Source organism: Babylonia areolata, chromosome 35, assembly GCF_041734735.1.
Source record: "Babylonia areolata isolate BAREFJ2019XMU chromosome 35, ASM4173473v1, whole genome shotgun sequence".
NCBI lineage: Eukaryota > Metazoa > Mollusca > Gastropoda > Neogastropoda > Buccinidae > Babylonia > Babylonia areolata.
The window spans coordinates 15,496,786-15,509,285 of record NC_134910.1 but is presented as its reverse complement, the minus strand read 5'-3'; positions in this window follow the sequence as shown (position 1 = coordinate 15,509,285).

The following is a 12,500-nucleotide window of genomic DNA, read 5'->3' as shown; positions in this document are numbered from 1 at the left end:
GCACCTGAAGGGTTAAGAGCGGAGATTTTTGACAATATATATACTCGTTTGAACAGACCTGGTAGTGCCTGAACCTCCCTTTCGTGTGTTTACGCACACAGAAGATCAAAATTTATATGTTAAAGATCCTGTAATCCATGTCAGAGTTCGGTGGGTTATGGAAACGAGAACACACCCAGCATGCACACCCACGGAAACGGAGTATGGCTGCCTACATGGCGGGTGATAATAAAATCAAGAGGCAAAGCCTTCAAGCCTCACTTGTGCTTCGCGCTTTATCCAGTAAAGGAATCACGAGGAGAAAAAAAAAGAAATTAAAAAAATCGTTTAAACGTGCTCTGTATTAGATATGATAGATAAGCTTGGGAGAAAAAAAACAGGCATGTGAGCGGGATCGAACCACGCACGTTCAGTTCTGATGCAAGCAGACTAATCCCCAAAGCTGCGGCACATCTGACGTCAAAAGACTAGATTTAAAACTTAAAACATTGTTGACGTTTTCTTCTTTCGCGATAAATAGATGTGATTGTTGTGGACGTAATAACGCCGTTTAAATCATGTTTTGTGTGTTTTATTATATCTCGATTATTCTTTTCTTTCGGCGGTAAAGGAGACGTTGCCATCTTCTTCAAGCACATCGCAACACATAGTACATCTCCAGATCTGCACAAACCAGTCTGCAAAGGGCTGAAAGAAACGATCGATTCAACTTTTCTTTATGTTAATTCCAGTTAATTCAGTGTCCACTTTAGAATATTTATATGCAGTAAGCAGGTCGATGGTGTAGTTAGTATTACAGTAACTGTTCTGTCCAGAATTTGTGTTTCTTTCCTTTTCATTGTGAACAACAAACTCGAGGTCATGTCATCTTCGTAAACAACCTTCCTTCCAGTCGGCCAACCTCAGTGGAAAGCGGTTTTTAGAATTTTCGGATTTCGGAACACATCTCAACGAAATGAATCGTTCATGATCCGGAACTATGGCTTTATTCGGGAGACTCACAACCTGTTATTCGTATGACTGAATATTTTTTTTCATACTATGTTTAAACCAATTTTGGTATTGACAAAGTATTTCCAGAGAAAATGGCAATGCTAAATTTTACCACGGACACACACACACACACACACACACACACACAATCGAACACAAGTGAGTCAAAAAGGTCATGGACATAAAAATTACAAATGTTACATGTCTGTAACAGCTGCTCGGCAGGTGTAGTGTAGCTTATATGGGTTTTTCCCAACGCAGTGAGGCCTCCTTTAGAAACTGAACTGAACTGTTCTTTCGCAACTCGTTTTTTGCCGTCGCTGTGTTTTTCTTGTGCGTATGTCCATCTCCTAAATAATCATGTGTATGTTCGTCTGTCTGTCTGTCTGCCCCCCCCCCCCCAATCTGTCTGTGTGTGCCCCAAGTATCTCTGTCTGTCTGTCTGTCCCCCCAATCTGTCTGTGTGTGCCCCAAGTATCTCTGTCTGTCTGTCTGTCCTCCCCAATCTGTCTGTGTGTGCCCCAAGTGTCTCTGTCTGTCTGTCCTCCCCAATCTGTCTGTGTGTGCCCCAAGTATCTCTGTCTGTCTGTCTGTCTGTCCTCCCCAATCTGTCTGTGTGTGCCCCAAGTATCTCTGTCTGTCTGTCCTCCCCAATCTGTGTGTGCTCCAAGTATCTCTGTCTGTCTGTCTGTCTGTCCTCCCCAATCTGTCTGTGTGTGCCCCAAGTGTCTCTGTCTGTCTGTCTGTCTGTCCTCCCCAATCTGTCTGTGTGTGCCCCAAGTATCTCTGTCTGTCTGTCTGTCCTCCCCAATCTGTCTGTGTGTGCCCCAAGTATCTCTGTCTGTCTGTCCTCCCCAATCTGTGTGTGCCCCAAGTATCTCTGTCTGTCTGTCTGTCTGTCCTCCCCAATCTGTCTGTGTGTGCCCCAAGTATCTCTGTCTGTCTGTCCTCCCCAATCTGTGTGTGTGTGCCCCAAGTATCTCTGTCTGTCTGTCTGTCCTCCCCAATCTGTCTGTGTGTGCCCCAAGTATCTCTGTCTGTCTGTCTGTCCCCCCAATCTGTCTGTGTGTGCCCCAAGTATCTCTGTCTGTCTGTCTGTCCTCCCCAATCTGTCTGTGTGTGCCCCAAGTGTCTCTGTCTGTCTGTCCTCCCCAATCTGTCTGTGTGTGCCCCAAGTATCTCTGTCTGTCTGTCTGTCTGTCCTCCCCAATCTGTCTGTGTGTGCCCCAAGTATCTCTGTCTGTCTGTCCTCCCCAATCTGTGTGTGCTCCAAGTATCTCTGTCTGTCTGTCTGTCTGTCCTCCCCAATCTGTCTGTGTGTGCCCCAAGTGTCTCTGTCTGTCTGTCTGTCTGTCCTCTTTAATCTGTCTGTGTGTGCCCCAAGTATCTCTGTCTGTCTGTCTGTCTGTCCTCCCCAATCTGTCTGTGTGTGCCCCAAGTATCTCTGTCTGTCTGTCTGTCCTCCCCAATCTGTCTGTGTGTGCCCCAAGTATCTCTGTCTGTCTGTCTGTCTGTCTGTCCTCTTTAATCTGTCTGTGTGTGCCCCAAGTATCTCTGTCTGTCCTCCCCAATCTGTCTGTGTGTGCCCCAAGTATCTCTGTCTGTCTGTCTGTCCTCCCCAATCTGTCTGTGTGTGCCCCAAGTATCTCTGTCTGTCTGTCTTCGTCTGTGTCCCTGTCTCTCCTCTGCCCCTTCCCCCTTCCGACCCCCTGTCTATGTTTCCTACCCTCTCTCTGTCTCCCTCCCTCTCTTTCTTTCTCTCGTCTGGTCTGCAGATCAAAGGCACGACAAGCCCCCGGGGTAGTCCCATCATGCAGTGTTATGCAAATAAATGAATGAATAAATAAATAAATCACGTGGCAGAGCGCAATATACATCTCTCTGCTGTTTGTCTGAGCCTGTTTATGGCTCATCGCGTGCTGAGCCGTGTCATATGATAACAATGCTCGCTCACTCATTCTCTTTTATTTTATTTTATTGTTTTTTCGTTACCGTCCGGAGTTGATAAGAGCCATGACGATTATGTATTATCTATCAAAAGTGATACAGACCAAGGCGTAAATGTTGCATGTACCCCCCCTTTTTTTTAATTAATTTTTTAAGCTGACAGTGTGTGTGTGACAGGCGCAACAGCCGAGCGGTTGAAGCGTTGGACTTTCAATCCGCTCAGGTTACGGGTTCGAATCCCAGGCGATCACAGCGCCTGGTGGGTGAAGGGTGGAGATTTCTTTTTTTTTTTTCTCCCGATATCCCAGGTCAACAGATCAGTGCAGACCTGTTAGTGCCTGAACCCTCTTCGTGTGTTTACGCACGCATAAGATCAATTACGACCCATGTTAACGTTACAGATCCCGTAATCCATGTTGGTGGGTTATGGAAACAAGAGCATACCCGGCAAGCACCCACCCGAAAACGGAGAATGGCTGCGTACATGGCGGGGGTAGAAACGGCGATACACATAAAATGCCTACTCGTGTATACGAGAGAACGTGGCAGTCACAGCCCACGAACGAAGAAGAAGGAGGAGGAGAAGGAGGAGGAGGAGGAGGAGGAGGAGGAGGAGAAGAAGAAGAAGAAGAAGAAGAAGAAGAAGAAGAAGAAGAAGAAGAAGAAGAAGAAGAAGAACGAGGAGGAGGAGGAGGAGGAGGAGGAGGAGGAGGAGGAGGAGAAGGAGAGCTAACAGTACCATGCATTGTCTTGGGGTAAAATGAGGCATTTTGTTTATCCAGGTTCCCGTTTTCTATGACTGCTTTTTTGGAGGGAATGAAAACGGTCATACACGTAGAAAAGCCCAGAAGAAGAAGAGATTGATTGATTGATTGAATCTTTAATGGGTAAAGAATTAGGCACAGTAAAGGCCTTTTTACAATTCTGCCCATTTAACGACACAAAACATAAAAAAAAAAGAACGACACAAAACATAAAAATAGAGAAATAAACTTAAATAAAATAAAATAATAAGAACGACGAATAAGAATAGGAACTTGAATAGTCTATTAAAGGTAACAAAGCGATGAAAACTGGAACAATTGGTACATTACATGTACATACGTACTTACACACACACACACACACACACACACACACACACACACACACACACACAGAAGAGAAGAAGAAGAAGAAGAAGAAGGAGGCGGAGGAGGAGGAGGAGAAGGAGAAGGAGAGCTAACAGTACCGTGCATTGTCTTTGGGTAAAATGAGATGTTTTGTTTATCCAGGTTCCTGTTTTCCTTAGCCGGGGTCTGATCGTGACGTGTTTATAGTCAGAATACGCAAGAGAATGGAATGTGGAGATAGGTCCGGGGTTGGGGGAGGGGGAGGGGAGGGAGGGAGAAAGAGGTGGGTTTGGGGGTTACAAAGAAAGTGAGTTACCTAATCTCTCTCTCTCTCTCTCTCTGTGTTTCACTCTCTACTCCCCAACCCCCCTCCACCCCCCTCCCTCTCTCTCTCCCACCCTTTCTCTCTCTTTCACTCACTACTCCCGAAGACCCACCTGTGTGTGTGTGTGTGTGTGTGTGTGTGTGTGTGTGTGTGTGTGTGTGTGTGTGTGTGTGTGTGTGTGTGTGTGTGTGTGTGTGTGTGTGTGTGTGTGTGTGTGTGTGTGTGTGTGTGTGTGTGTGTGTGTGTGTGTGTTTCTCCCCCTCTCTCTTTCAACTTGTGTTTCATACTGTCTGTACAATTGTCCATGTCCTCCCTACCTCCTACTCCCCGATACCCCGACCCCCATCTCCTTGACACGGGCAAAATGGCCTAGTCATTAAAGTGTTCGAGTTCGAGTTTGAGTTCTCCATGTCTCTTTCACTGTGCTCGCTAAGATTCACCTTCTTCCTCTCTCTCCCTCTCTCAATCGCCCTCTCTCTCCCTCTCTCTCCCTTTCTCTATATCTGTCTGGTTGTAATTCCTGCTCTATCTCTCTCTCTCTCTCAATCCCCCCTTCTCGCTCTTACTCTCCTCCCCCCCCCTCCCGGCCCTCCGCCTCTCCTCTCTCTCTCCCTCTCTGTCTGTCTGACTGTAATTCCTCCATCTCTCTCTCTCTCTCTCTCTCTTTCTCCCTGCAGATCAAAGACCCTTTAACAGCCATGCAGCCCGGGATGCAGCATTATAAAACAAACAAATGAGTCACCTGGCGCGCGTGTGCACAGGACCCGTCTCTGTTTATCCTTATGCTTATCTGCAGAGATCTGCGTACAGAGCCACCTCATGTGATAATGCTCAACCCCCCCCCCTCTCTTTCTCTCTTTCCCACCTCTAACCTACCCCCCCCTCCCTGTGTGTAGGCTAATAGAGCCGGTCAATATGTATTATCAACATCGATACGGGCAGGTCAATGTACAGGGTTGCTCGTACCTCATTAATGACTCTGCTGAAAGTGCCAGGGATCATGTATTGTTAAAAAAACACACACACACACACACCGAAGAACAGGTATTTTTGTTTATCCATGTTCCTAGACTTTGGTGTTGGATCTGATCTCATTTGTTTATTTGAAAGCAGGTAAGGGAAGGGAGGTGGTGGTGAAGAGAATAAAGAAGGGATGTAAGCAGTTACAGTGTTTACAGCATTGTTCAGGTTTGTGCGAGGAGGGGGAGGAGGGGTAGGGGTGGGGGTGGTGGTCTATATTACACATACGAACACATGCGTGAGCACACACACACACACACACACACACACAATAAAAATGCACATACAACTCAAATATGCACGCATCTGTATGCACACACACACACACACACACACACACACACACACACACACACACACACACACACACACACTAAAAAGCAAACAAGCATGCACATACAACACAAATATGCACACATCTACATGCACACACACACACACACACACACACACACACACACACACACACACAGATAAAGAGAGAGAGAGAGAGAGCGAGAGAGAGAGAGAGACAGACAGACAGACAGACAGACCAAGACATGCACATGCAACATAAATATATATGTATCTGCATGCACACACACACACACACACACACACACACACACACACACACACACACACACAGATAAAGAGAGAGAGAGAGAGCGAGAGAGAGAGAGAGACAGACAGACAGACAGACAGACAGACAGACAGACAGACAGACCAAGACATGCACATGCAACATAAATATATATGTATCTGCACACACACACACACACACACACACACACACACACACACACACACACACACACAGATAAAGAGAGAGAGAGAGCGAGAGAGAGAGAGAGAGACAGACAGACAGACAGACAGACAGACAGACCAAGACATGCACATACAACACAAATATATATGTATCTGCACACACACACACACACACACACACACACACACACACACACACACACAGATAAAGAGAGAGAGAGAGAGAGCGAGAGAGAGAGAGAGACAGACAGACAGACAGACAGACAGACAGACAGACAGACCAAGACATGCACATACAACATAAATATATATGTATCTGCACACACACACACACACACACACACACACACACACACACACACACACACACACACACACACATCTCCATTCCATAATTCTATTAGTTTCTGCCTGTCTGTCTCAGCGGCCGTGTCAATAATTATTACCATTATTCCTCCATCGATGTCTGCATGTCTATCTGTAAAGAGCTCCCGTGTATCTGCCATCACCCCACCATTTGATTGTGCAGTATCACGTTGTTTCTTTCTTCTTCTTCTTTTTTTTTTTCTCACATCCGATTTCTCTGTGCGACATTCGTGAATATTCTCCTCGAGGATACTGCCTCGCTACAGAGCAACGCCACCCAGACGTGTTTGTGTTGTTTCTGTGTGCCGGCGTATTTCTTTTTACCATAAAAGTGGATTTCTCTGTTTGCCAGGGACATCCCTTTTTTGTTGCAGCGGTTTTTCACTCTCTCCATACGAACGGCGAAAGAGACGACGTTAACAGCGTTTCACCCCGGTTACCATCATCAAAATATTGCAAGCGGAAGGCTCTTACACTGAAGAAGTGAATGTTGACAAAGAATACCACAATTCTGACGACGGAAGCTAAAGGTTGGGTCATTGAGACACCCACTGGACATCCGAGGGGTCTGTGTAGAGGAGAAGAGAGGACTGGCCCTACTGAGTGAGTTAATGTATGCTGCACACCGGTCCTTGTTTATTATTTTCAGTCTCATCCAGAAGTCTAGCACCCAGACCACTACTCAAGATTTAGGGGAGAGGGGATGGGTGCAACAGCCGAGTGGTTAAAGCGTTGGACTTTGAATCTGAGAGTCCCAGATTCGAATCTCGGTAACGGCAAGCAGAAGATCAAATACGCACGTTAGAGATCCTGTAATCCATGTCAGCGTTCGGTGGGTTACAGAAGCAAGAACATACCCAGATTGTACACCCCCGAAAACGGAGTATGGCTGCTTACATGGCGGGGTAAAAACGGTCACACACGTAAAAGCCCACTTGTGTACATACGAATGGACGTGGGAGTTGCAGCCCACGAACTAAAAGAAGAAGAAGAAGAAGAAGAAGAAGAAGTAGTAGTGGAGAGGGGAGTGAAAAAGAAAATCACGGTCTGCATGTGGGACTCAAACCCGTGGACACTCGCTTCCTAGTCAGGTGCGTTATCACTGGGCCACTGTTCCACACTAGCCTCCACTGGGCACACATCGGTTCTTGACTTATGCCTCTTGACTCCTTGTGGAGCACAGGGCTGCAACTTCTTCTTCTTTTGCGTTCACTCGTATGCACACGAGTGGGCTTTTACGTGTATGACCGTTTTTACCCCGCCATGTAGGCAGCCATACTCCGTTTTCGGGGGTGTGCATGCTGGGTATGTTCTTGTTTCCATAACCCACCGAACGCTGACATGGATTACAGGCTCTTTAACGTGCGTATTTGATCTTCTGCTTGCATATACACACGAAGGAGGTTCAGGCACTAAGCAGGTCTGCACATATGTTGACCTGGGAGATCGTAAAAATCTCCACCCTTTACCCACCAGGCGCCGTCACCGTGATTCGAACCCGGGACCCTCAGATTGACAGTCCAACGCTTTAACCACTCGGCTATTGCGCCCGTCACAGGGCTGCAACAACATTCCTCCTGTTGGGCTGCCCTCTTCAGCCGGGCCCATGTCCATTCGGCTGCCTTCATCTCATCCTCCGTGCTTCTTCTCCAGGTCTGCTTTGGTCTGCCCACTCTCCTCTTTCCTTGGGGGTTCCATTCAAGTGCCTGTCTTGTGGGTGTCGTCTGGAGGATTTCGTAGGGTGTGGGCGGCCTATCCAGTCCCCATTTCCTCCTCTTGGTCTCCTCACTGATGGGAACCTGGTTGGTTCTTCTCCAGAGGCAGGCGTTTGATAATTATTATCTCTGGCCATCTGATGTTTAGATTTTGGCGCAGGCATCGGTTCTGGATCATTTGTGTGTGTGGCTGTTTCCCCGCTTCTGGTGATTGCGAATCAACTGCAGGGGGGTGGGGGTGGGGGGCCATGACATGGGATAATAATGCCCATCACACTCCTTCGTTCTTCTGTGCTGTGTGAGGGTTAACAGCGCCAGTCGATATGTATTAAAAACAAAACAAAGCAAACAAACGAACAAACAGAAAACCAACGAGCAGCAAGGCCCTGTAACGAGCATTGCTTGAACCCCTCAGAGTGCCAGGCAGCATGTATCAATGAAAACATGGCTGCTTCCTTTTTTGTTTATCCAGGTCCCGGGGCGTTTCTGCAGGGGATCTGATCTGACGTGTTTATCATTGTATGAAGGTTGTGAAAAAACAACAACAGGGGCAGTGGAAAAGGGAAGGATAGGAGAGGTGGGGGAGGAGGAAGGGGTGGGGGGTGGGGTGGGGGTGGGAGTTAAAGGACATTGCAGAAGGAGTGGGAGTTATAATAACACGAACAGACGAAAATATATCAATACTGGACCTGATTATCTCAACGGGTAATTGTTTGTTTACAAATGCAGAACAAAAATGATTTATTACTATACCTGATGCAAATACGTTTCTTAAAAACAAACAAACACACACACACACACACACACACACACACACACACACACACACACACACACACACACACACACACACACACACACACACACACACACACACACAAACAAGAACAAAAAACAACAACAACAAAAAAACAACCAAACAAACAGCAACAAAAAACAAAAACCAAAAATAACAGAATTTAGAAAAAGAATGAATATGAAATATGTATAATTCAATAAGAAAAATCCAGTTCCCCTATAAACTAATTGAAATATGATTACAATTCCATCATAACGATAATGATTGTTTAGTATCAAACTGGTATATAAGAGTTGTTTTCGTTTTCATGTTGCCTAATCTTTTTGTTTTTTGTATCATAGTGTGTGAGCTTTTTCCTTTGAGTCAGATGGGTATGTGAAGACAGTACAAGAATGTTTTGTAACTGTGTGTCTCACACGATGACGATTATGATGATGTTGCTGGGAAGGTCCATTTTGATTTGGGACTTCGTGAGAAGGCTGTACTCTACGCTTCCTGTCATAATGATATCCCGGCGACAACCAGGCCCGAGAGATACAGACACTTGCAGTGTTGGTCAAGTAATTAGAGCAACACACACAAAGACGCATCCGTGAATTGGATGACACTCGACAATGTGGTCCCAGTCTCCCCATTTAAGCCCAAAGCACACTCAACTCTGGGTAGGAGCCGGCCGCGGGCCGAAAAACCCACCTCCGCTGGGATTCGAACCCGCTTCCTCCCAGCCGTCAGTCCGCGACGCTAACCACTTCGCCACGGCGGCTGGTTTCATGGTGACTTTAGTTTCGATATCCCTTCACTTCCGCACTTGGGGTGAGTCTTGTCAAGGTTTTCAGTGTCGGAGGGTTCATGGGGGACTGTCGTTGGAGGGACGTGGTGCCAGTCTCCAGTCTCGGGGAGACGCTCACTCAACGAAAAAGAGAAAAGGAAAAGGATTTAGGTCGATGTTTGAACCGAACCGGCAACCGCATTCTCCATCCGCCCCCCACCCTCTACTTTTTTGACTCACCTGTGTAAACAAAGTGAGTCTATGTTTTAACCCGGTGTTCGGTTGTGTGTGTGTGTGTGTGTGTGTGTGTGTGTGTGTGTGTGTGTGTGTGTCCGTGTGTCTGTGTGTCTGTGTGTCCGTGGTAAACTTTAACGTTGACATTTTCTCTGCAAATACTTTGTCAGTTGACACCAAATTTGGCATAAAAATAGGAAAAATTCAGTTCTTTCCAGCCATCTTGTTTAAAACAATATTGCACCTGTGGGATGGGCACGAAAAAATAAAAAAGAAGCCTAATTATATGCAAACTGCATTTACTGTTATATTTATATTTTTTGTATTCTCTAAACTTGGCACTTTGACCTCTTATTCTGACACAACAACAAGAGGAGTCATTATTATCATTTTTTGTTCAAACAGGAACTTCTTTTGCTAAGCATGGAATTTTTATTTATTTTTGCAAACGTTTTGGTGCAGATACTAGTAAAAAAGGGAAATTACTCTGTAATTAATGCTAGGGGTTTTAATTTATCACAAGTGAGTCTTGAAGGCCTTGCCTCTCTTGTTTTGTTTCGGTTGTCAGCAGGAATCACACACGAGCCATGGACGCTTTGCCTTTAAAAAAAAATCTCTGTATGTGTGTGTGTGTGTGTGTGTGTGTGTGTGTGTGTGTGTGTTCAATTTAAGTGGAGATTTCTGCATAATTTTGCAAAGGACATTCCTTACGTTGTAGTGTGTCTTTGTTTGTTTGTTTTTTACGTGCACAAAGTACACGTCGCACACAAGGCCTCGGCTTACCGTCTCATCTAAAGAACTAGCATCCAGACCACCACCACTCGAGGTCTAGTGGAGTGGGAGAGGGGGTTGAGGGGTGGTGGTGGTAGGAATAAAAAAAAACAACCTACTCCGGGTCCCACTTTACCCCCCCCCCCACCCCCAACCCTTTTTTTTGTTTTTTGCCAAAGGCGTTTTAAGTGCCCGTCAATGTGTATTGGCAAACATTGTCATGGTGGGCCGGGTAGCGAGCATCGCTGGAACCTTTCATCTATCTTGTGTTGGCGATAACAAAAAGAAATGTTGAGAAACGACCAGTTTCATTATTAACACCGTGTCTGGGCACACTGAAACCGCCAGGTTATATATGTATCAGGCAGAAAAGAGAAAAAGTCAGACTGAGATAAAAAAAAAAAAAAAGAAAGAAAAAAAGAAAAAGACACAGAATGGGACAGGCAGAGAGAGAGAGAGAGAGAGAGAGAGAGAGAGAGAGAGACAGACAGACAGACAGACAGACAGACAGACAGAATGAGAGACAGAGACAGAGAGAGACAGACAGAAAAACTGAGAGAGAGTGAAAGAGAGAGAATGAGACAGAGAGAGAGAGAGAGAGAGAGAGGGGGGGAATGGCGGAGAGAGAGGGAGAGACAGAGCTGGAGACAGAGACACAGAGAGAGAGAGAAAAAAAAAAAAACGGTGAGAAAGAGGGAGATAGAGATGGAGACAGACAGAGAAAGAGAATGAGAGAGAGAGAGAGAGAGAGAGAGAGAGAGAGAGAGAGAGGGAATGGCGGAGAGAGAGGGAGAGACAGAACTGGAGACAGAGACACGGAGAGAAAGAAAAACAGAGTGAGAAAGAGGGAGATGGAGACAGACAGACAGAGAGAGAGAGACAGAGAGACAGACAGACAGACAGACACCAACCACCCACGCCCTCTCCACCCCACACAACCCCCAGCCCTACGCCCCCCAACACCTCCCCACCCCGTCAGTGACCTTTCAAGACCGACTTTCAAAAACACTGAGACAGTTTCAGTGAGAGTGGTCCCAGCAATGCTCATGACCTGGCCCTTTCCCCCGTGCCCACCCCCGGTGATATTTTGTTAACACACATTGACTGGCACTTTCAACTGGCGAGAGAGAGGCTAATGGGAATGAGAAAGAAAGAAAGAAAAAAAGAAAGAGAAAAAGAAAGGACAAAAGACTAAAAAAGAAAAGAAGAAGAAGAAAAAAAGACAAAAAAAAAAAGACAAAAAAGACTGCAGTTATACACATAAAATCACTGTGGACCATGCGTCTCATTTTGCTAATACCAAGGATTTGGATGGGACGGGGATGGGGGTGGGGTGGGGTGGGTGGATGTGTGTGTGTGTGTGTGTGTGTGTGGGGGGGGGGGGCTTGGGGGGGGCTTGGGGGGGGGCGGGGATGCGGGGAGTGGGGGGAGAGGGAGGGAGTAAGGACTGGGGGGAGGAAAATTGTAAAGGGCACGAAAGACTGTGCCCCAGAAATGACATGCGCACATGTAGTAGTGGAAGTAGTTGTTGTTTTTGACAAATGTTTCATCTTCTTAATTTTTCTTCTTTCTTTTCTTTTCTCCAACCCCCCCCCCCCCCCCTTTTTTTTTTGCGCTGCAGAGAACATAATGTGTTTCTGTTTTTTTTTTTTTTTTGTTTTTGTTTTTTTGGATGGTATCAGTATCAGTAGCTCAAGGTGAC